The 25072-nt window shown below is 43.8% G+C and overlaps 1 protein-coding gene across 5 annotated transcripts in view; it reads left to right on the top strand.

The window, feature by feature from the left end:
• The window catches only part of ZNF462 (zinc finger protein 462), a 717470-nt gene that overhangs the window by 68034 nt on the left and 624364 nt on the right, over window positions 1-25072 (top strand). The window lies entirely within an intron of this gene.

Below are 25072 nucleotides of genomic sequence, written 5' to 3'. Positions count from 1 at the left end.
TGTTATTCGCTTTAAGCACTTCATTAGCTTCTCATATATTTAGGCTCCTTTGCCATCTTTGGCTTGCATGGCTTTTGAATCTTCCTTTATATTGACGAATATTGACCCCAGACAGCCACAGACAGGAAACAGGAAAAATCCTATGACCTTCAGACTGCAGGAAGTAACATCAATAGGAGCAAGGACCTTCTCCACAGAAAATAGGAGAGGGGGAAAATTCTGACCAAAGAAGGTGAATGACAAGTCTGTGGAGTTCCAATATCTGCTTGAGATTACAGAGCAGAAAACACCTGGAGGTAGGTACTGAAGTAAAAGCAGGTACCTGAAGATCAAGGAGCCTCTGGTGCAGGAGCCAAGAAGCCAGTTGAGAGGGGAGGAGCTACACAGCAGGGAGATAAGCAGCTCCCTTACCCTCCCTCTGCATGAGAGCTGGGCAGAGGAAGAGTAGTTTTGGTGAAAAAAAAAGATGCAGTCAGTGAAGTGCTTGTAAAAAAAAAAAAAAAGCCAGAGCCCTGAAGCAGAGCATAGGGGTAGCAGAAGGAGGAAGAAATAGAGCTATAGGAGAGAACCCAATACAAAAGACTGCAAGAAGAGAGGTGTGAAGATGAAACACTGAGCTGGGCTAGTGTGCTGCTGGAGCCAGATAAGAAGAGAGCCCCACTGCACAGGTGACCACAAGGTCCAGAAGTAAAGACGAACTCCATGGGTGAGTGAACCAGTGTTGCATGAGTGAAAGGTTGAGCCATGGGAAGGTGGCCAGCACTGTAAGTGTGCCCAGAAATGACCAAGGGAACAGACATGCATGAAAGAATCTAGCAACAGCTGCATAGGACTTGTTCACTGCTGAAGCTACAGAAAGAAAGACAACTAAGGGAGCCCAAGCTGTGAGATAGAGACTCGGGACTGAGGAACCTGCTGCGAGAGAGAGAGAGTGTGAGTGGGCTGTGAGCAGGAAAGGAACCAGGGCTGCTCAGTGTGAGAGGAGGTGCTATATGAAAACCAGCTGCAAGGAAGGAGAGCCTGCAGTGAAATCTTGTTCTCACATTACCCGTAGTTATGGACACTGAATGTTATTGTATTTCCTTGTCAAATAGCACCACAAAAGTATACTAAGGTTCCAATTGCAAGATAGGGAACACTTACACATAGTTCAGAAGAACAAGAAGCCTAGTGAGTGTAGGTAGGGTATTGCTTCAGTTTGATTTTGTTAAGTTAGGGAGACATGTTAATTACCTTTGCTTGAACAGGTTTTGTTTAATGGACTTTTAAAGGGTAGTTCTCTAATCGGGCACCTGCATTTACTTGTCCCTTGCATGTATAAATGCAGAGAAAATGAGCACTTACACACATAAGTTCCCCAAGTGCTATTCTATAAGGGCGCACATAAGTGCTATAGTGCATAACTGCAAGGGGCTGTATGCATGGTTGGAGCTTCCATTTACATGTGTAACTTCCAAAAAACTGTTAAGTTACATGTGCCCTTGTTGCATTTAGGTGCTCACAGCTGTGACAGATCTCTGGCTGTAATAACTGTGGGTGCCTACATTTTAGACACACTGATGCCAGATTATGCTAGAATTTTATAACAGAATCTGGTCGACCAGATGCTGTTACAGAATAGGTGCTCCTTGTGCATCACTGGGGCCCACTTATTTGTCACCTTACTGTGTTACAAGGCTGTTCATGCATGTGCCCTTGCTTTTTTATTTCATATTTCCGATCTGGTTAGAAAGTACATAAAAACATAAGCGTTGCCATATTGGGACAGACCAAAGGTCCATCGAGCCCAGTATCCTATTTCCAATAATGGCCAGTCCAGGTCACAAGTACCTGGCAAGATCCAAGACCAGTGAAGCCAATTTTATACTGCTTATTCTAGAAATAAGCAGTGGATTTTCCCAAGTCCATATTAATAATGGCTTATTTTCAAAGTCTTTTTTTTCTCAGTGTACCAGTTATGCACTATGCATTCCTTATTGGATAGGAGTGCTCTGTGTCTCTTGCTTCACTGCCTTTTTCTTTCTTACTTGTGTAATTCCTAGTTTTGTGGGCTCCTTCAGTCTCAGATTCTTAGATTGCAGCTTGCTGAAAATATCTCTTTCAGGCTGCTCCTTGGTGCTAGGAGGTATGATAGTGTGACACTGCTGCTTGCTGAGGAACAGCGGTTATCTGTGCGGCACTGTATCCCTTTTAAAATTCTTGTTCTGAACTCTGGTGTCCCTCCTGATTCATGAACAGTCTCTGGTTTCATATGTTCCTGCTTGTACTTTGATGAAGAGCTGTGGAGTCGATACACCAAACCGTTGACTCCGACTCCTCTATTTTTCTGCTGTCCGACTCCAATTCCTATTGATATTTGGCTTTATATGTTTTGTTCTGGATCAATAGTATGGTAAATATAAGTTATATTTACTAGTACTTTAGATCCAAGACAAAGAAATATGTACAGGTTGGCATATGCTGTTCTCAATAGAAATCAAACAAAATAAAACATGGAAAAGAAAATAAGATGATACCTTTTTTATTGGACATAATACATTTCTTGATTAGCTTTCGAAGGTTGCCCTTCTTCGTCAGATCGGAAATAAGCAAATGTGCTAGCTGACAGTGTATATAAGTGAAAACATTCAAGCATTACTATGACAGTCTGACAGGGTGGGAGGATGGGGGTGGGTAGGAGGTATGCATGGGGACATCAAAGCATATCATTGATATTCTAACAGGATGGGTGTGGATAGGTGAGGGGTGGGGTGATCAGCAGAGACATACAGCTTTATGGTTTATAATGGGCTAGGAACCCCAGATCCTTGTTAAGTCCTTTCTGTTCGGTGTTAAAATATTCAATCATTCTGACTTCAAAGGTCTTACGTTCTTGTATAGTTTTAAAGTTACCTTTCAGCATTCTCACTGTGAAATCACTGGTACAGTGTCCTGGTTCTGTGAAGTGCTGTCCCACCGGGGTGGGGGCCCTATCCACACCCATCCTGTTAGAATATCAATGATATGCTTTGATGTCCCCATGCATACCTCCTACCCACCCCCATCCTCCCACCTTGTCAGGCTGTCATAGTAATGCTTGAATGTTTTCACTTATATACACTGTCAGCAAGCACATTTGCTTATTTCCGATCTGACGAAGAAGGGCAACCTTCGAAAGCTAATCAAGAAATGTATTAAGTTATGTCCAATAAAAAAGGTATCATCTTATTTTCTTTTCCATGTTTTATTTTGTTTGATTTCTATTGATAACCTTAAGAGTGGACTAACACGGCTACCACAATCCTCTACATATGCTGTTCTAAAATTATAGACATTCTGACTTAGTTGTTGATGCTGTGTTGGGCAATATAGTGGTTGGGCTGTGACCCCAGCGGCTCACCCTATTCCATTGCCTATTCATAGCAATGGAGAAGGCTCTGTCATGTTTATGACTCTTGAATATAAGCTTCACTGTTGTATTTTGAAGTAGCTACAACCTAGATCTTAACTTTATTAATAACCTTAGATTGAGAATATTACAGTAATCCTGTTGAGATAAAGTATGGGGCCTATGCTAGGATTCTGGAATGTTCTCCATCCAAATGGCAGGGCCGCCTCGAGATGGGGTAAGGGGACAATATTTCCCTGTCCTGGCCTCCAAGGGGGGCTTGGCACCTTCAGTGGCAGGCAGGCACACAGACAGAAGGTTGGATTTCAGTTTGATTTTCACTTACTGCATCTACTCTCTCCTTCGTTCTGTTCCTCCCCTCCTGTGTGCCAGGACCCAGCTTATCACATTAATACAGCTCTTCCACCACAGGTCTTCTTTCCTGCCTCATCCCACCTACTGTGTAAAGTACTTCCTGTTTCTGCATAGGTGGGAGGGGACGTGGCAAGAAGAAGAACCTGTGGTGGTAGAGCTGCTATCACTGGGGTTCGGCACACAGGAGCAGGAGAGAGACCGAGGGAGAGATCAGACGCAGTTAGTGATGGTCAAACTGCAATTCTGATTTTGATTTGTCAATTGTAGATGGGGAGGGCACGAGAGGGAGCACCAGGGGGCTGCTCTACCTTGGGCCCATCTTTGTCTTTTGGCAGCCTTGGCAGGTGGCTTCTAATTTGCCTAAGACGATACAATTTAAAACACTTCTTTCACTTTGGAATTCTATTTTCTACTGAAAAAAAAAAGTTGCATGTACTTGATTACAAAGAGAAAAAAGTAGAGGCGGACAATGTTCATCAACACCAAGGAAAATTTATTCTAAAGCCAATTGTTGTAAAGGCACTACATTTGTAGAGACACGACTGGGGACCGTGTTTTAGTGGTAATGAACTGCCTTTCTCGGGGGGGGGGGGGGGGGGGGGGAGGTGGGTCACACAATCTAAACACAAAGATAAATACAAAATTAAAACCTTTTGTGTTTAATTAAATAGATAAATAGTAAAACATATCTAAGTTGCAAGGACAGGCATATAAATAAATAAATAAATGAGACCCTAAACTAACATGACCAATAAGTTAAGGTAAAAAAACATGAAAAAAAGTTGATACCAATTTTGTATATAAAATACAAAGCTATCCCCCCTGTTTACAAAGCTGCGCGGCAATGCCAACGCAGCCCATTCCCTGTAATTATGCACATTACATACCCCCCTGTTTACAAAGTGCGGCTTTGTAAACGGGGGTATGTAATGTGCATAATAACAAAGTATATAAACAGGATAATAAACTGTCTTAGTTGAATGTATAAAATCATGAAAAAACATATATTATATGTTAAACATCAAACACAATAAATAAAATCGGATACATAATACAGTCTTTTAAAATAACAATATAATGCTTAATTTCATTTTAACAAATATGAATAAATATAAAAAGTATGCGTGATGTCTAATATTATACCATATTATTTAAACAGGTTGAGAAAAACAATTCTGCAGACCTGTATGATGTTATCCAAATGTTTAGTTCTTTTTCGTGCACCATTATTTTGATCTAATCTCAGCTCACTCATAGCCATGCTAAATAAATAGAAATTGACAGGCTTATGTTGGAAACAAAAGTGTGTTAGTTAAAAACAAAAACAAAATGTTGCATGTACTTGATTTACACTTTTTCAGGATGTACTGTTTTTAGCCATACTAGAGCTTCTAGTGTAGACACAGTACCTTGTTTGTATTCTTCCGTTGAACTGTTTGTACTCTGCTGTATACATGATAATACAGTAAACGATGGTAGATAAAGACCCGCATGGACCTACGTTTTATAGTCTTCAAAACTGATCACAGTCCTTCAGGTGAGTCCTCATCAACCCTATGTACAGATGTTCTGTCACCTCTGCTTTTCCTCCCGGTTTTTCCTTTTCATGGACATTTTAGCATTCTTCTGGCTTTTATCATTGTCTTGTCATACTGGCGGTAACTTTAGAAGGAGGCACCTAGTTAAAGCACCTTTTAAGACGTCTATGTGAAGTCTATTTTATAAATACAAGTAGACATCATCTTTTCTTTATAAAATATTAGTGCAAGTGGCAGATGTGGACATGTACACCAGCTCTACAGCTGGTGTAAATGCCTGTACCCATGTTTTTAAAGTATGTGCGTATTGAACAATCCACACTGAAACACAACTTGATACCACAAAATAACTATTAATAACCAAGAGAGGGAGGAAGTGTGCGCCTGAGTGGGTAAGATGGAAAACTATTCCTCTGAACTGTGATCCTTTCCTTACTTTCCTCACCTGACTCTTCTACGCTACTTTTCCACCAGACTTGTTCTGCCCCCCCCCCCCCCCCCCACGCCCAGTGCTGTTTTCTTTTCATGAAAACACCCTTGTGGGACCAATCATCTGTACTCGGTCTTCCCAATTATCATGCTATGACTCCCTACATCTCCTTCCCTTTCTCTTTCCTCTCACAGACTCCCCCCCCCCCCCCCCCCAAATCCTTGACCATAGCTACAGACTGTACTGCCTTTCTCATGGCTTTGGAAATTAGTCCTAGCCTTTTAAAAATTCATCTAAACTACTAACATTCTCCAGCAACAGATTACACAGTTTAATTATGATTTGATGGAAAAAAATACCCTCCTTTAATTGATTTTAAAGCTCCCACCAATTAGTTTCATGACGTGTCATCGGCCATTTAGTTGCTCAGTTTCCTAGTCTTCCAGGATCCTCCTGCAGTTTCTCAGTCTAGTTCATGTTTTAAGTACATTGAATAATTGTGTGTAATCTGCAAAATTTGATTACCACATTCATTGCTCCCCTTTCCAGATAATTAATGAATGTTAAACAGCACCGGGCCCAGTACAAATCCCTGGGGTGCTTCACTGTTAACCTTTCTCCATTTGACAGCCTGACTTATTTACTTAGGAGTCTCTCATGAGGAATTTTATCAAATGCCTTCTGATAATTTAGATACACTATGGGGCTCATTTTCAAAGTACATAGACTTTAAAAAGTTACATAGGTTTGCTAATTCCATGTTGGTCTTTCTCCATTAAGCCATTTTTATCCATATACACTAATTTTTGTCTTAACAATAATCTCCACCAGGGCAGGGCCCTAAACCTGCCTGACACCAGGATTAAATGGAAGAACTGTCATAGGAATCAAACCTTGTTGAAGAGGAAGCATAACCATTTCATTCGGGGTCAGGGCTAGGACACCGTGCCTGAGGCTGTGGAAAAAGAGCAGTGAGAGAGGGTGGGGAAGGGGAACAAAAGGAAGAAGGGAGGAAGGTTGAATGAGAAGGAAACAGCAGAAAAAAATACAACTGAACAGAAATATAAAACTATGCCAACAGAATTTGATAAGTGATCAAAAAAGAAGAATTGGATTTCAAGAGGAGATCTAAGATAGTAGATTGATTGAGATGGCATATTGTAGTGTTGGAGATGACTGGTGTTTGGTGTTGGCACTTACCTCTTTTATAAAACACAATGGAAAGTTGTATTTCCTTGTCATCAGCAGCAGATGAATCCATTAACTGATGGGTTGTATCCGCCTACCAGCAGGTGGAGATAGAGAACACTGAAAGACCATAGTGCCTCTAGGACGGCTAGCCCCAACTGCCATCAGTATTTCTCCATCTTCCAGCAGGTGTGGACGTAGCTTGATCAGCTCCTGGATCTCAGATTGCCTGGGATGGCTCCTGTGCTTTGCCAGTTGAGCAGGGGTATTGTGGCTGGTGGTGCCCACTTTAAAGGCATATAGGTTCGCCCTTTCCCTGCCTTACCCATTCCCCCCACCTCCTGGAGTCCCTCTGTTGCTGCCTGCCTCCAACTTTCCTCACAGCATAAAAAAAAAAAAAGAGCGCGCTTTTACCTCGTGCCTGTTCTGAGGCTTTTTCCAGTGATCCTGGTTCTGTGCAGCTTGACCGGAGCTCGTTGACTCGGTCTTCTGAGGTGAAAGGTGCCGCGGACGCTGCTCCAATTGGGGTACGTTTTGGCACGAAGCTGCCATTTTATTGCTATATTCCCATCCTGTGAAAAAACGGACGATGGCTGCTGAAGGAGTTAAGCGCTGCTCCAGTTGTGGTAAATGCAGATCAGCAGCGGGGCTGTGTAAAACGTGCTCCTTAGATGCTCACGCTAGTTTGAGCATGCCGAGCGATGTTTCTTCCCACTCGATGGAGCAAGCAGCAGGAGCCATTTTGGAAGCGCCGCATGCCTCGACCCTCGCGGTTGCGGAGGAGTCTGAGTGCAGGGAGACACCTCGTTTAGAGGCTGCCAGAGGAGCTCCTACATCCGTTTCTCCTAATTCGGAGGCGGAGGGTCAGGGTGAGTTTTTCTCCCCTTAGTTTGTGCTTTTAATGCATAAGGTGTTCATGCTGAAAAGAGCTCTGCCGCAGGTGTCTGACACTGCGTTGCCTCCTGGCTTCCCTCCGGGTGTTGATGCCCCGGGGATGACATCAGATGTTATTTCCTCCCCCGAGCATTGGAATCACGCTAAACATAGACGAGTGCGAAGGTGGCGGACCTCACGCGTCACCTAGATAGGATTCTAGATAGTGCTGGGGAGGAGTCCGCTGTCTTGGTACATGCGGGTACCAATGACATAGGAAAATGTGGGAGAGAGGTTCTGGAAGCCAAATTTAGGCTCTTAGGTAGAAAGCTGAAATCCAGATCCTCTAGGGTAGCATTTTCTGAAATGCTACCTGTTCCACGTGCAGGGCCCAAGAGACAGGCAGAGCTCCGGAGTCTCAATGCGTGGATGAGACAATGGTGCAGGGAGGAGGGTTTTAGATTTGTTAGGAACTGGGCAACATTCTGGGGAAGGGGGAGCCTATTCCGAAAGGATGGGCTCCACCTTAACCAGGGTGGGACCAGGCTGCTGGTATCGGCATTTAAATGGAGATAGAGCAGCTTTTAAACTAGAAATGGGGGGGGGGGGGGGGGGGGGAAGGTCGACAGTCGCTCAAAAGCACATGGTTCGGGATAAGGTAGCTTGCAAAGATACCTCACAAACAGGGAAGATAGGGTTTCTGGATAGTGAGGTTGCACAACAGACCATGGTAGGCCAGGTGCCCTTAAATACAACTAAAGATCAGACAAAAGATGGCAAATCAGTAGTGTCCAGTACTAAGCATCATGCAAATAAGAACAACAAACATACTTTGAAATGTCTATATGTAAATGCTAGGAGTCTAAGAAATAAGATGGGAGAGTTGGAATATATTGCACTAAATGAAAAATTGGATATAATAGGCATTACTGAGACCTGGTGGAAGGAGGATAACCAGTGGGACACTGTCATACCGGGGTACAAAGTGTATCATAGTGATAGGGTGGACCGGACTGGTGGAGGGGGTAGCATTGTATATTAACGAGAGCCTTGACTCAGATAGATTACAAATTCAGCAGGACACAAATCACACCTTTGAATCATTGTGGGTTGAAATTCCATGTATAAAAGGGAAAAGGACGGTGATAGGAGTGTACTACCGTCCGCCTCGCCAGGATGAGCAGGTAGATGCAGAAATGATAAAAGAAATCGGAGACGCAAACAAAATGGGCAATGTGATAATAATGGGTGACTTCAATTTTCCAAATATAGACTGGGTAAATGTAACATCGGAACACGCTAGAGAGGTACAATTCCTTGATGAAATCAAGGACAGCTTTATGGAGCAGCTGGTACAGGAGCCGATAAGAGAAGGAAAAATCCTAGACTTGGTCCTTAGTGGAGCGCATGATCTGGTGAGGGACGTTATGGTACTGGGGCCACTTGATAACAGTGATCATAATATGATTAGTTTTAATATCGACCTTGAAGTAACAGGAAGTCAAATACGTTAGTGTTTAACTTTAAAAAAGGAGACTATGATAAAATGAGAAGAACGGTCGAAAAAAAACTTAGGGGGACAACTGAGAGGGTAAAAACTGTACAACAGGCATAGACGCTGTTCAAAAATACCATCCTGGAGCCCAGGCCAAACATATTCCACTAATTAGAAAAGAAAGATGGAACTCCAAAAGACAGCCGGCCTGGTTGAAAAGTGTGGTGAAGGAAGCTATTAGGGCTAAAAGGAACCGTCTGAAAATAACAAGAAGCAGCATAAGGAGTGTCAAAGCAAATGCAAGGCGCAGATAAAGAAGGCCAAGAGGGATTATGAAAAAAAGATATCATTAGAGGCAAAAAAACATAGTAAATTTTTTTTTCGGTATATTAAAAGCAGGAAGCCAGCAAAAGAATCGGTTGGGCCGCTGGATGACCGAGGGGTAAAAGGGGCAATCAAGGAAGACAAAGACGTAGCAGAGAGATTGAATGAATTCTTTGCTTCGGTCTTCACCGAGGAGGATTTGGGTGGGATACCGGTGTCGGAAATGATATTTCAAGCGGACGAGTCGGAGAAACTTACTGACTTCACGGTAAACCTGGAGGACGTAATGGGGCAGTTCAGCGAACTGAAGAGTAGCAAATCTCCTGGACCGGATGGTATACATCCTAGAGTACTGATAGAACTGAAAAATGAGCTTGCGGAGCTACTGCTAGTGATATGCAATTTATCCCTAAAATCGAGCGTGGTGGGGGAGGAAGTGACGTCACGAAGCTGAATGGCCACTTGATCTTCGAGCTCCGTCCTTCCCCACCTTCAATAAAGCATTCTATGCGATAATTTCTATTATTTCCAGCCTGAAACGGTGGTAACGTGGAGACGATCACTCCCACAGCTACAATTGAGTAAAAAAAACAGCCTGCCGCCTCGAGACAGCGAGCGACTCGCCACGAGGCAACTGGTGCGAGGCCTATCCCATCCTGCTTCCCCTAAACCACGGAGCACACCAGAGGCGGAGCCGTCTTGCTCCCGGGAAGATCGCGGTGACTCGGCTCCAATGACGGCCCTCCTGTCAGAATTGACGAAGTGCCTTGAGGTAATTCGCGCCGAAATCCAGGCTTCTAAGGAAGAAATATTAGAACACGAGGATGCACTGAGTGTGGACCTAAGGGAGCTGGGAGGCAGGGTGGAAGCGCTAGAAGAGAGGGCAGACGAACAGACGGAGAAGAACGAGGCGGTGGACAGGAGATTGATTAAGATGGCTGAACCAGCAGAGGACTTTAAGTTCCAGTTGGATGATATTGAAAATAGAGGTCGCCGCCAAAATCTCCGGTTTAGAGGCGTTCCGGAGAATGGTGGGAAGGAGGATGTCCCAACAGTGGTGCGGGCGATCTGTGAAAAGCTGATGGGAGAAAACTTTGATGTCGGAGCAATGGGCATCAATAGAGCCCATAGAGCGCTGGGCAAACCTAGAGAAAACAGACCGCGGGACATGGTGGTCCGATTTACATCATATGCAAGTAAAGAACAGATATGGCAGAAAGCGCGCCAGACTAACATGGTGGAATACAACGGAGCACGTGTATCTATATACCAGGACCTCTCTTTATTTACTTTAACCCAGAGAAGAACAATGAAACCTGTTATTGAGATCCTGGTGAAGGAAAATATACCCTATAGATGGACTTTCCCATTTGCTATCTGTTTTGAAATAAAAGGAGAGCAAATCCGCTGTCGTAAGGTGGAAGCAGCATGGCAGTGTCTGTATGAGGTGGGTTTGGCCCCAACTGAAACTATGTTGCAGGAGTTGGCCCCATCTACAAAAGCCAAAATGCAGCGGTGGAAGCGAGTGGAGAAGATTGTGAAGAAAAAAACACCGCAGACATGAACATGGACAGCCTGAGTTGGAAGAACTTAAACTGTATCTGTGGTGTGTTGCTCCCTTTTGGGAACAATGTGGGGGGAGGGATCAGACCACGAAGATAGGAGGATGTCAAAGGCTGGAAGGTGGAGGACGCATAGAGGTGTATGTGTGCAAAATGCGGTGGGGTAAGTGGGCGGGGTAGGGGGTTAGGCGGGATAGGAAATGTACTTATAACTAGTTCTTGCTTAAATTTGTTGCACTGTTTGGCTGGTGGAGTTACTTGCTCTAAGTTCCCAAGAGGTGCTGTTGCACCGGTTGGTGGGTAAAAGATAGAGGGAGGGGGGGGGGAACAGAGAAGGGGGGTGGGAGGGGGGAAGAGAGGATAGGGGAGAGGGAGGGAAGAAGTGGGGGGGTTTAGGGATAAGTACAAACCTTTCATCAATGAACTGTTATGACATGAGTAAATCCAATGACAGATTTTAAATTTCTTACTTACAATGTAAAAGGGCTAAATTCCCCATACAAGAGACATGCAATTGGGCGTGAATTAAGTGTAATGCATCCACATGTGGTTTTTCTGCAAGAAACCCATTTTCTGAGGAAAAATGAGGGCTTGCTGCGCCTCAAGCAATACCCGAAGGTATATTGTGCATCAGATGTGAAGGGGGCTAAAAAAAGAGGAGTAGCCATTATGTTTCGAAAAGATGTCCAAGTGCAATTGATGCATGTGAGAAAAGATCCAGAGGGGAGATATCTCCTTCTGCATGTTCTTTTGGAGCGGGAGGAATACACTCTGGTCAATGTGTATGCTCCAAATTAGCGGCAGGAGTCATTTTTCAGGCGGCTCCAAAGGGAATTAAAAAATTTTGCTAGAGGTAAGCTGTTGATGGCGGGTGATTTTAATGCCATCATGCAACCGAGACACGACCGTTCGGCTCCTCCTGCTCCAATTGACTACAAGGTATCTCAGGCATTGAGAGATTTAGTGGAGGCAATGGGCCTCTATGACTCGTGGAGATTGCGACATCCTAGGGGGAGAGATTACACCTTATACTGTCATGTGCACCTCTCTTACTCTAGACTAGATTATGTGTTTATTGACAAGACCTTATCAGAGGGAGGGGGAGACTCACATATTGGTCATATCACTATCTCAGACCACGCCCCAGCTTGGGCCATAGTACCATCTCTGACAGATGAGGTGCGGCAAAGCAGGTGGACACTTAATAACTCCTTGCTGCAGGACCCGGACATTGTGGCTAAATTTACCCCAGTTTTGAAAGAGTATTTTGACACTAATATGGACTCGGGTCCTGCACTGAGTGTAGTGTGGGATGCGTTTAAAGCAGTCTCAAGAGGCTACTTTATTAAATGTGCTAGTCAGAAGATTAGGGTGCGTAGAGAGCGTTTGGCACAGTGTGTGGAGAGTCTGGGTGGTCTGGAGGCCCGGTACAGGACCACGGGCTCTGTGTCGGACTTCCGAAAGCTCCAAGCAGTGCGGCTGGAGTTGAGGGAGTTACACGAGGAGAGTTTGAAATATGTGCATGCACGCCTAAAGCAGGTATATTACGAAAGCACGAATAAACCTGGTAGACTGTTGGCTCATAAGTTACGAAAGATGAGAGCAGATAGACACATTCTGAGAGTAAAAGATGAGAAGGGTACTATGCTATATGCATCAGGTCAGATCAGGGAGCGATTCGCTCAATAATATGAAACCCTATATAGAAGGGATGCTGCTGTACAAATTGGGGAAATTGACAACTATCTAAAGGAGAGGGGTCTCTCGGTCTTGTCAGAACAGCAGAAGCGAGAACTTGACACCCCAGTAAAGGCGGAAGAGGTGCTCCAGGTTATTAAAACATTATCAACAGGGAAGGTCCCGGGATTAGATGGCTTTACAAATGAGGTTTTCAAGAAATTTGCGGGACAGCTAGCGCCATATTTGGCCTTGATTATCAATTCGGTAAGAGACGGGGCTCCACTTCCTAAAACGATGATGGAGGCCTGGGTGGCGGTCATACCAAAACCAGGCAAGGACAAAACTGAATGTGCATCGTATCGCCCCATTTCGATACTGAACACGGACGTTAAAATACTAGCAAAGGTACTGGCGAACCGTCTGAGTAGAGAACTCCCTTATCTGGTCCTTCCAGATCAAGTGGGGTTTGTGGCTAAAAGGCAGGCAGGGGATAATATAAGGAGAACTTTGGATCTACTGTATGCTGCGCAGGTGAAGGCCAGACCATTAGTGCTGTTAGGTTTAGACGCAGAGAAGGCCTTTGATCGGGTCCATTGGGGATTCTTGGACAAAGTTTTACAAAGGGTAGGGATAGGTCAGTTCTATAGATCCTGGATACAAGCCTTTTATGCGACACCACAGGCCTGTGTGAGAGTTAACGGGGGGAATTCCGGAGCTTTACCTTTGAGTCGGGGCACTAGACAGGGATGCCCACTATCTCCCCTTTTATTTGCATTGGCGATGGAGCCTTTGGCGGATGCAGTTTCGGGAGAATGTTGATATTGCTGGAGTACAGGTAGGAGCACAAGAACATAAAATAGCATTATTTGCAGATGACGTTCTCCTGACCTTGACTAAACCATTGGTTTCCCTGCCAAATGTAATGAAAGTGATAGAGGAATACACTAGAGTTTCTGGGTACAAACTAAATGCCAGTAAATCGATTGGCTTGGCGGTGGGAGTACCAGCGGACTTGATGGAAACGTTAAAGACATCTTTTCCCTTCGTGTGGGAAGATAGAAACTTAGGATACTTGGGAGTCCGCATTCCCGGGAACCTGTCAAGTCTTTTTACAGATAATTACCCGAGTCTTAAGAAAGAGGTACAAAGGGATCTGGATCGATGGATGTCAATGGGGCTGTCCTGGTTGGGGCGGATTGCTGCAATTAAAATGAATGTTTTACCCCGGATTTTATACCTCTTCCAGGTACTTTAAAAAGGAGTTTAAAAAGGGGTTAGATAGATTCCTAAAGGACAAGTCCATAGACCGCTATTAAATGGACTTGGAAAAATTCCGCATTTTTAGGTATAACTTGTCTGGAATGTTTTTACGTTTGGGGAGCGTGCCAGGTGCCCTTGACCTGGATTGGCCACTGTCGGTGACAGGATGCTGGGCTAGATGGACCTTTGGTCTTTCCCAGTATGGCACTACTTATGTACTTATGTACTTCCTATGCGTTTATCCAGATCCTTCTTGTCAAGTTTGTAGGAGGGTTTGATGAGGTTTATCTGGAATGGGAAACGCCCACGCTTGCCCCGAGCGTTATTATACAAGAGTAGAAGGGACGGAGGCTTAGGGGTTCCTAACCTATTTTGTTACTACAATGCGGCACAGTCTAAAGCAGCAATTGAGTGGTTTAGAGCAGAGGACCACAAACTGTGGGTACATATTGAACAAGCACTGATAGGCTCCCGCAAACTGGGGCAGTTGATGTGGATAGCTGGGAAGTCTAGAGGCCGGGTAGATAAATTTCCACCCACAGTGCAGGCCACCTTTTATTACTGGGACCTAATGTTTAAGGAACGTCAGCCTCCAATATCGGGACTGGCGCCAATAGTGGACAACCCGATGTTTGAACCGGGACTGGGGCATACCATTTTCAGTAAATGGGCAGAAGCGGGATTAGATCTATTGGGGCAGCTGCATGTGGGAACCGACATGATACCATACGAAACATTAGTGCAGGACTACGGACTTAGAGCGAATGATCGCTACGCTTACTTGCAGCTGCAACATTTTGTTCAGGGGCCTATATACTTAGGATGCATGGGTAGAGAGATACACCCTCTGGAGGAGGTGTGTGTTGCCTCACGAAGTATGAGAGGAATGATAACGAAACTATATGCATACTTGATAGCACAACTTAATCCCTCCATCTTACATCGTTTACCCTATTGGAGGCAGAATGGTTGAAGTTGGAGAGAGGGATATTGAAGTCCTCAACGCCAGTAGCTATACTGGAAAGCGCCATAAAAGTCTTTTACAGGTGGTACCTTACACCTATGCGACTGCACCATATGTATGCTAATGTGTCGCGAGAATGTTGGAGGAAATGTGGATAAGTGGGGTCGATGGGACATATATGGTGGTCATGCCCTAAGGCGCAGGCCTATTGGAAGGGAGTGCGTGCAAGATTGCAGATGTGGGTGGGGAAATCTGTACAGTGGCATCCTTTGATTTTCCTGCTGGGACAAAGACCAGAGGGCCTCACCTTGAGCCAGTGGCTCCTGGTGAGAGGAGCTTTGCATGCAGCCCGCATTAATTTGGTCAAGAATTGGAAAGTGGCATCAGTCCCTCCAATAGCGGGATGGATTACAAAAGTGAAATATATATGTGAGATGGAGAGACTGACGGCTGTAAAAAGAAAAATTTTGCATAAATGGGAAGGGATTTGGGGGCCCTTTGTTAAAGCCTATCCTGGAAAACAGACGAAGGGTTTGATAGGGGAGGGGAAATAGAAGGGAGGGGGGATAGGGAATTTGGGAGGGGGAGGGAGGTATTAGAGAGAAGGGTGATAGGGAACGGGGTGTTACTTACAAATAAAAAGTAAAAAGTTGAAGTATATTATGTATTTGATTACATACTGCAAACTATATTGTGGATTCTTTGTTATGCAACTGGCACATTGTTATGTGTATTTTTGAAATGAGAATGTGTTAGGTAAACTATGTTTAAAATTAACAATGTTCAATAAAGACTTCTAAAAAAAAAAAAAAAAAAGAAAAATTGAGCGTGGTACCGGAAAATTGGAGGGTGGCCAAAGTAACACCCATTTTTAAAAAAGGTTCCAGGGGAGATCTGGGAAATTATAGACTGACGTCTGTGCCGGGGAAAATGGTAGAGGCTATTATTAAAAACAAAATTACAGAGCACATCCACGGACATGGATTACTGAGACCGAGTCAGCACGGCTTTTGTGTGGGGCAATCTTGCCTGACCAATTTACTTCAATTCTTTGAAGGAGTAAACAAACATGTGGACAAAGGGGAGCCGGTTGATATTGTGTATCTGGATTTTCAAAAGGCGTTTGACAAGGTATCTCATGAAAGGCTACAGAGGAAATTGGAGGGTCATGGGATAGGAGGAAAAGTCCTATTGTGGATTAAAAACTGGTTGAAGGATAGGAAACAGAGAGTGGGGTTAAATGGACAGTATTCACAATGGAGAAGGGTAGTTAGTGGGGTTCCTCAGGGGTCTGTGCTAGGACTGCTGCTTTTTAATATATTTATAAATGATTTAAGCTTCTCCTACTAACCTACAAATGCCCTCGATCTGCAGCCTCTCAATACCTCTCTACCCTCATCTCCCCTTACACTCCTTCCCGCAACCTCCGCTCACAGGACAGATCCCTCCTCTCAGTGCCCTTCTCCACCACCGCGAACTCCAGGCTCCGCCCTTTCTGCCTCGCCTCACCCTATGCTTGGAACAAACTCCCTGAGCCCATACGCCAAGCCCCCTCCCTGCCCATCTTCAAATCCTTGCTCAAAGCCCACCTCTTCAATGTCACCTTCGGCACCTAACCATTATACCTCCATTCAGGAAATCTAGACTTCCCCAATGTTGTGTTCTCGAGGGCCTTGGCATTCTGTCAGGCTTCTTCCCCGGAAGCACTGGGTTTGTGAGCCCTTGGACCACTACCGTGGAACGGCAGTGGCAGGCAAGGTCACCTTCAAAGCAGAGACTGGACTCTGCAAAGGAGTACACAGGACTGGAATGCACCGGACAGGTGCGCACTGGACTGGAACCCACTGGACTGGAACACACTGGAGTGGAGCCCACTGGACTGGAACCCACGGGACCGGAACCCGCTGGACAGGAACACACTGGACCTAGGCTTCACCTACGCTTAGCCACCGTTCCCCGAGGGTTGAGCCCTCAGGTTCGGGCAGCAGGCAGGGCTTACAGGAAAACCGGAACTGGAACTAGCAAGCAGGAACAACAGGAATCAGGATACAGAAGTGCCCCCAGGCACCTAGGTGAAAGCAAGGCAGACAAGCAGGGAATGTCCGGGTTCCGGCAGTAGTCAGGTCTGGCCACAGGCAGAGAATATCCGGGTTCAGGCAGTAGTCGGGTCAGGCAACAGGCAGCAAGTATCGGGTTCAGGCAGTAGTTGGGTCAGGCAGCAGGCAAGTATCGGGGTTCAGGCCGTAGTCAGGTCAGGCAGCAGGCAACAAGTATCAGGGTTCAGGCAATGGTCAGGTCAAGCAGCAAGCAGAGAATATCTGGGTACAGGCAGTAGTCAGGTTAGACAACGGGCATAGAGTAGTCAGATTCAGGCAATGGTCAGGTCAAGCAGCAAGCAGAGAATATCTGGGTGTAGGCAGTAGTCAGGTCAGACAGCGGGCAGAGAGTAGTCAGATTCAGGCAATGGTCAGGTCAAGCAGCAAGCAGAGAATATCGGTACAGGCAGTAGTCAGGTCAGACAGCGGGCAGAGAGTAGTCAGATTCAGGCAATGGTCAGGTCAAGTAGCAAGACTACGGCAGGAGCTCCAGTAGCAAGGAGTACTGGCAGCGGACAGGACTAGGGCTGAAACACCAGAAGCAAAGGAAAACACACACGGGAAAATCAGAAGGCTAAACACAAGAAAACTAGTAAAGCTGAGCACAAGCTAACAAGCAAAGCTATGCCCAAGCTAACTAGCCACACGCTAGGAACCCACACAACACAACACAACACAACACAACACACAGGAGAACTAGTAAAGCTGGACACAAGCCAACAAGAAAAGCTATGCCCAAGCTACTAGTAACAAGCTAGGAATACACACTGAACTGGACAAGGTAGAAGTGCACAGAGCACTCTAACAGACCAGGGACCTTAGACAATGCAAAGGCAAAGGCTACAGTCTCTAAGTGCTTAATAAAGCCCTTCAACACCTGAGGCGCAGATGCAGCAATCTCTAAGTAACTACGGAGGCTGTTCAGGCACAAACCAAGGAGCAGGCAGAAAGCACAGTGAACCAAGAGAGGATTGCACCAGGTGCAGTGTAGTGAAGCAATTAGAGTCATGCTGTAAGCAGCCAGCACACACAGAGAGAGAGCTAACCCAGGCAACACCCACAGGTGCAGAATAGTGAAGCAATTAGTGTCATGCTGCTGGATGCAGCCAGCACAGGGAGCCAGAGCTAGCTCAGAAAGGACAGACAGAAGAAACAGGAGCCAGCTAGGAAGCTGACCCCCAGGAACAAGGTAAGTCTGAGGGTGGACACGACCACAGACGTGACACCCAATTTCTTTGACTGCACTTTTTGTTCTTTAGATTGTAAGCTCCTTTGAGCAGGGACTGTCCTTCTTTGTTAAATTGTACAGCGCTGCGTAACCCTGGTAACGCTTTAGAAATGTTAAGTAGTAGTAGTAGTATTTAGAGATGGGAGTAACTAGCGAGGTAATTAAATTTGCTGATGACACAAAGTTATTCAAAGTTGTTAACTCGCGACAGGATTGTGAAAAATTACAGAAGGACCTTACGAGACTGGGAGCAAGTGCAAGGTGATGCATTTGGGAAAAAAGAACCCAAATTATAGCTATGTCATGCAAGGTTCCACGTTAGGAGTTACGGACCAAGAAAGGGATCTGGGTGTCGTCGTTGATAATACACTGAAACCTTCTGCTCAGTGTGCTGCTGCGGCTCGGAAAGCAAATAGAATGTTGGGTATTATTAGGAAAGGTATGGAAAACAGGTGTGAGGATTTTATAATGCCATTATATCGCTCCATGGTGCGACCGCACCTTGAGTACTGTGTTCAATTCTGGTCGCCGCATCTCAAGAAAGATATAGTGGAACTGGAAAAGGTGCAGCGAAGGGCGACTAAAATGATAGCGGGGATGGGACGACTTCCCTATGAAGAAAGACTAAGGAGGCTAGGGCTTTTCAGCTTGGAGAAGAGACGGCTGAGGGGAGTGGAACAGGTGGATGTGAAACGTCTGTTCACACTTTCCAAAAATACTAGGACTAGGGGCCATGCGATGAAACTACAGTGTAGTAAATTTAAAACAAATCTGAGAAATTGTTTCTTCACCCAAAACGTAATTAAACTGTGGAATTCGTTGCCGGAGAACGTGGTGAAGGCAGTTAGCTTAGCAGAGTTTAAAAAGGGGTTAGACGGTTTCCTAAAGGACAAGTCCATAAACCGCTACTAAATGGACTTGGGAAAAATCCACAATTCCAGGAATAACATGTATAGAATGTTTGTACGTTTGGGAAGCTTGCCAGGTGCCCTTGGCCTGGATTGGCCACTGTCGTGGACAGGATGCTGGGCTCGATGGACCCTTGGTCTTTTCCCAGTGTGGCATTACTTATGTACTTATGCAGGGAAGAGTTTCCAGACTCCTTTGGGCAGTTACACCTTCTGGATGTCGCAGGGCGTTGTTGCAGTATCTACAGATGTCAAATGACTTCAGGACTTCTGATCGCCTTTTTGTCTTGTTGTCAGGTCCTCGGCGTGGAGGCCTGGTGTCTAAGACTACTATAGCCCGTTGGCTCAAGGAAGTCATTTTTTCTGCGTATCTGCTTTCAGGTCAGTCTCTGCCTGAAGCGTTTTAAGGCGCGCATTTGACGAAAGCAATTTCCTTCTCGTGGGCTGAAACGGGTGCACTCTCTCTTCAAGAGATCTGTAGTGTGGCTAATTGGGCTTCTCAGATCTCATTTGTCCGGCATTGTAGGCTGGATGTTGCAGCGAAGCAGGACGCTATTTTTGGAGCACAAGTGCTTGCTCGTGGTGTGGCCTGTTCCCACCCTAAGTAGGGATTGCTTTTGTACATCCCATCAGTTAATGGATTCATCTGCTGCTGATGACAAGGAAGGTAAAATTAGGTTCTTACCTTGATAATTTTCTTTCCTTTAGTCACAGCAGATCCCACCCTGTCTGACTTGTTTTTTGTTCAGATCTTTCATGCAGATATAAATCTCATTGGGAGAAGTTGGTTACCAGTTCTCAAAATTTCTACATTATGTTCTACTACAGGAGGTTGAGTTCATCCTCCTTTGTATGGCTATTGCTCCTGTTCTGGGGCTTTGTTCACTGTGAGGAAAGTTTATGTTATTATACCTTTATGGTTCACTCTGCTTTGGAAGTCTCAAATACTGAAGGCAGTTGGGGCTAGCTGTCCAAGAGGCACTATGGTTTTTCAGTGTTCTCTATTTCCACCTGCTGGTAGGCGGATACAACCATCAGTTAATGGATTCATCTGCTATGACTAAAGGAAAGAAAACTACCAAGGTAAGAACCTAATTTTCCCTTAATCACCATCACACTGTTTTATGTGTGGTTTCTTAATATATATCCATTTTTCTTAGGTTTTTAAAGTATATTTCTTTTCGATTGGTGGTAGCACAAGGAAAGCAAGTTTGGTCCAGTGAAGACCAACTCAAAATAACCTGTATGACTAGGAATAAAAACACACACTTTTATATGCAATATCACAATTCCTCATGTACAGCCACAAATCAGCCTTTAGGGAGGATAGTGTTCACAATGAGCTCCTCTTATTTATTGACCAGAGTTTTCAGTTTTGGCACAGTATAAGTCATCACAAGAACAAAATATAAGAAAACCAATGGACTGCATTAGGGGCTTATATTATAGTCCATTTAGTTATGTTTTAACAAATGAGAAATCTGCGTGAAACCAAATGTTTATTTTTATTATTTTGACGTATAAAACTACTGTCCCTGAAGCATGCTCAAAACAGAGTAATCCATTTGTGTATCTAAAATTTAAACTTCTACAAAAGAGATGAGGTGAAGATGTATTCCATGTGCCTCAATGGAAGGAGAGTTTAATTTTACTTGCATTTAATTTCAGTATATTCCATATTTGTAACACCTGGCTTCCCAAAGCAGGTTACAACAAGTTAACATGAACCAATCAGGAATCAGGATATCGTCACTGAGATTTAGCCATGTATTACTGTATAGAACAGTGTAGAAAAATGTGCACAAAGTACAGAGTTTATTACTGCTGTTTCTACCAGTTACAATAATTTTAAAGCTGTTTTAGTGATACTCAATTTTATTTAATGATATTTATATCTAGATATGAGAAGCTTTCAAATAAATAAAACAAGCTGTCAAATAAAAAAAAATTCCTTATCTTCCACTTTTTAAGGCCCTGCCTATCCAGCTGGAATAGCTTTAGACTTTTTACAGATGGACCACGCATAGGCAGTCCATTATTTTTTAATAAGCTTTTGCCATTGTTTTCAATAGCATTTGCCATTGTTTTGGGTGAACTTAAACGGCGGCAAACTCCGCCTACTAGCTTCATCCCCTATAATGGGCCAGATAGGCTCATGCCATCTCCTGTTCTCAATCTAACATCCTTGGGTTTTACAAAGCAGAGAAGATGCACCTGTGCTATTGAGAGGAAGGAATATGTTTGCTGCTGCATTAGTAAACTACTATGGCAGGGGTTCTTAATTAGTGGTGACTGCATCCATAAGGGGTAAAAGGTCATAATGGGGTGCGGAAAAAAGTCTTGAAATGTGAGGCAGTTTATTGAAACTTTCTAGACAAAGTGAAGGCAGTTATTAGAACAGTGATTGATAGTATAACTGTGTACTGCTGCAATTTTAGCGACATGTTAGCAGTTAGGACTGTTAGCAGCTAACAGCGACATATGTGACGCTATATATTTCATTCAAAAATGACCTATCAGAAATTGCAGGTAAAATTAACCTCAGCTTCCAGATTATGAATTCATGGGCGGACGCATTCCAGCTAAAGCTCAACGCAGAAAAGACACAATGCCTTATACTATCATCGCAGTATAATAAAATCAATTATACCAATATAAATACACCAAGCTATACTCTTCCTGTTGCAGACACTCTGAAACTCCTAGGCGTAACAATTGACTGAAATCTTAACCTAGATAGTCATGTGAAAAATATCATAAAGAAAATGTTCTATGCAATGTGGAGGCTTAGAAGAGTGAAACCTTTCTTCCCAAGGGAGACATTCCGCAAACTAGTGCAGTCATTGGTATTGAGTCATTTAGACTATTGTAACTCCTTATATGTGGGATGCAAGGCACAAACCATTAAGAAACTCCAGACTGCCCAGAACACCGCAGCTAGACTGATATTCGGAAAGACGAAATATTAAAGTGCCAGACCCCTCAGAGAAAAATTGCATTGGCTCCCAGTAAAAGATCAAGTCGCATTCAGAATTTGCACTTTGGTTCATAAAATCATTTATGGAAATGCCCCATCTTACATGTCTGACCTAATAGATTTACCAGAGAGAAACAACAAAAGTTCATCACGTACCTTCTTAAACCTCCAGAGGACTTAAATACAAATCTGTACATACATCTAGCTTCTCATACATCTGCGCACAACTATGGAAAGAATTACTGACCACCATAAAAACTACACATGATTTGACAATCTTCCGGAAATTACTGAAGACTAACCTGTTCAAAAAGACGTACAAAAAGGATCCTCCATAACGAACTGATTCCTAAACTACACCAGATACAACTACTTGGAACTCTTCTAATTTGTTCATTTTAATTATACCTTCATTACTGAATATTATATATTGGCCTGATCTCATTATGTTATGCTTTATCTACTTATCTACTTCTAATCCTACATGATATTCTTATGCACCTTATTTGTAACCATATTCTGAAATTCTTAGTCCATTAATGTGATTATTGTTTAACATATTGTAAGCCACATTGAGTCAGCAAATAGGTGGGAAAATGTGGGATACAAATGCAGCAAATAAATAAATATGTGCTGTTTGTAGTCACTAATGGACTCATGATTTAGGAAAAGGGATGCAATGGTTTCATTGATTAGCTAAAGGACTGGGAACCAAAAAAGGTTAATATTTCCTGTACTATATGGCATAGGAGTGGTGCTGAGCAGTTCAGTTCTGCAGGAGGCTTCCCCATCAGTTATTGACATGAATCTCAATATTGTGGAAAGCTATTTTGGAGAGAAGGAAGGGGATGAAAAACCCTTCAAAATATATGCTGATTTGAAAAATGGCTATTCTTATTATGAAATTAATTTCCACAAAAAACCTATCAATCTAAAATGTACCCTTGCTGTTTGAGAAGTTGCTGTGCCTGCAAAATCCAGAAGCTTTCTTAGAATGAAACTCATATTACTAAACCTGTGATAAATCCTGGAAAACGTGTACTGTAACATTTTGGATAAGCCATCATCTTATGCTTCATCATATGATTATCAAATGGGGGAGGGGGTGGCGGAGGACTTAATAAGCAAAGTTATCCAGGTGTATTAAAAAAAAAAACCCAATAGCTGCTAATTTGAGATGGCATTGAATGGATCCTTTCGATTATGGTCACAGTATATTTCAGTGGTAGGTAGGACTCCTTGAATGTCTTGACACGGGTTGAATGTCATTGTAAATCAAGCACATTCTGAGACCTTCTAATAGAGGTAACCTTGTAGCTTAAGGAAATAGTGGTACTGTATATTTCAACATTACTGAAGGACATATTCTGAAGAGCCAGCTCATTAAGCAAGCTTCTGAAGGGTGTGCTCAGCAGAGCAGCGTCCTGTTATTCGGTTAATGGTTGACCTATTGCCATGTGCTTCCTGGAACATATTGTAGCATTATGTATGTGTTCCAGCAAGACTGGGATAATAGCAGGAAAGTAAAAGCTTCATGGAAACAAACCATCTTGTTGTGAGAGGTTTGGTTTTATCTTTTTTTCCTTTTTTTGTTGGGAAACAGGAGTGGTTGGAGGAATTGTAGGTGTATGCTTTCTGTTTGCTACCTATACTTTCCAGCCTTATTTAAATTACTTTACAGAGAGTCATTGTTAGCACATAATGTTTCTGTACAGAACAATCAGGAAATATCACTAATACCTCTTTTTCTGTGTAGGTCAAGTTAGGAGATGATGTGAGATTATGGCAACAAGGATGGATTAGATTAGAGAAAGGGCACTTAATATATTTTTTTTCTTTTGCCATTATTTGTTTTGTTGTGTAAATCTTATGTCTGAATTTTGGAAGGAATCCAGAATTAGTTCCAGATTAATGTTTGTACCTGGAATCAGCAGGACTGCAGCTTTTGTATTTAGATACTTCAGTCATGGGTTGGTAGAAAGTTCCATATTTGTTTTATGATTTAGTTTCCAAAGAAACTTGAAGTCTTATTTTCTCTGTGTTGTCCTGTTTGTTTGATGGCTGAAAAACGTAGCATTGGGCTATGCTATTCTGAACAAGATATTCTGATCTTTCCCAGTGAATTCACTAGTATAAAGGAGCTTTGCTCAGTGGAAAACACCAGTATTTTCTCTACCTCCAGCAGAGAGCTCCTGGGAGTCCAGTTCAGTATGGCATAGGGGACGGTATTCCTTCTAGAGAAGTGCATGGCCAAACTCTTAAGCCCAAAAGTGTAACCTATATGACCGAGAGGCTCTCAGGGTCTGGGTCTACATTCAGCGGTAACCCTGGAGGTGGGGCACACCACCTCTTTTCAGTTGGCACTTCTGTCTTGCAGGGCTCCGCCTGTCAGGATTACAACTGACAGATTCCGCCTCCGTCCAGGGTGAGGCCTAATCTGGACTGGTGGAACAGTCCTAGTCATCTTCATGGATTAAGTGGTTGTTCTCACTGGTGTGAATCTCTTCAACCGGGGAGCTCTCTGGTTGGGCTGAGTGGTGTAAGACTGTGGGTTTCTGATGGAGATCTCTCTTTCCATCATCCAGGCACAGTCGTCCTCTTAACGCTTCAAAAACTCCATCATTATCAATGCTATGACCGCGCTTAAATTTGCATGTCATTATCATTGATCATTAGGGAGTTTATTCCCTGCATTGTTCTAGCGGTATTTTTACCGTGTTGTTTCGAACATCGCAGGGGTTCTTATCATCAGGACCTGAGAGCATCAGAAGTTTGTTGTTTTCTCCAGTAGAGGAGTGTGGTAGCCG

This window comes from Microcaecilia unicolor, chromosome 2 (genome assembly GCF_901765095.1).
Source record: "Microcaecilia unicolor chromosome 2, aMicUni1.1, whole genome shotgun sequence".
Taxonomy (NCBI): Eukaryota; Metazoa; Chordata; class Amphibia; order Gymnophiona; family Siphonopidae; genus Microcaecilia; species Microcaecilia unicolor.
The sequence above is the reverse complement of the archived record's forward strand: the minus strand, read 5'-3'. Positions and strand labels throughout refer to the sequence as shown.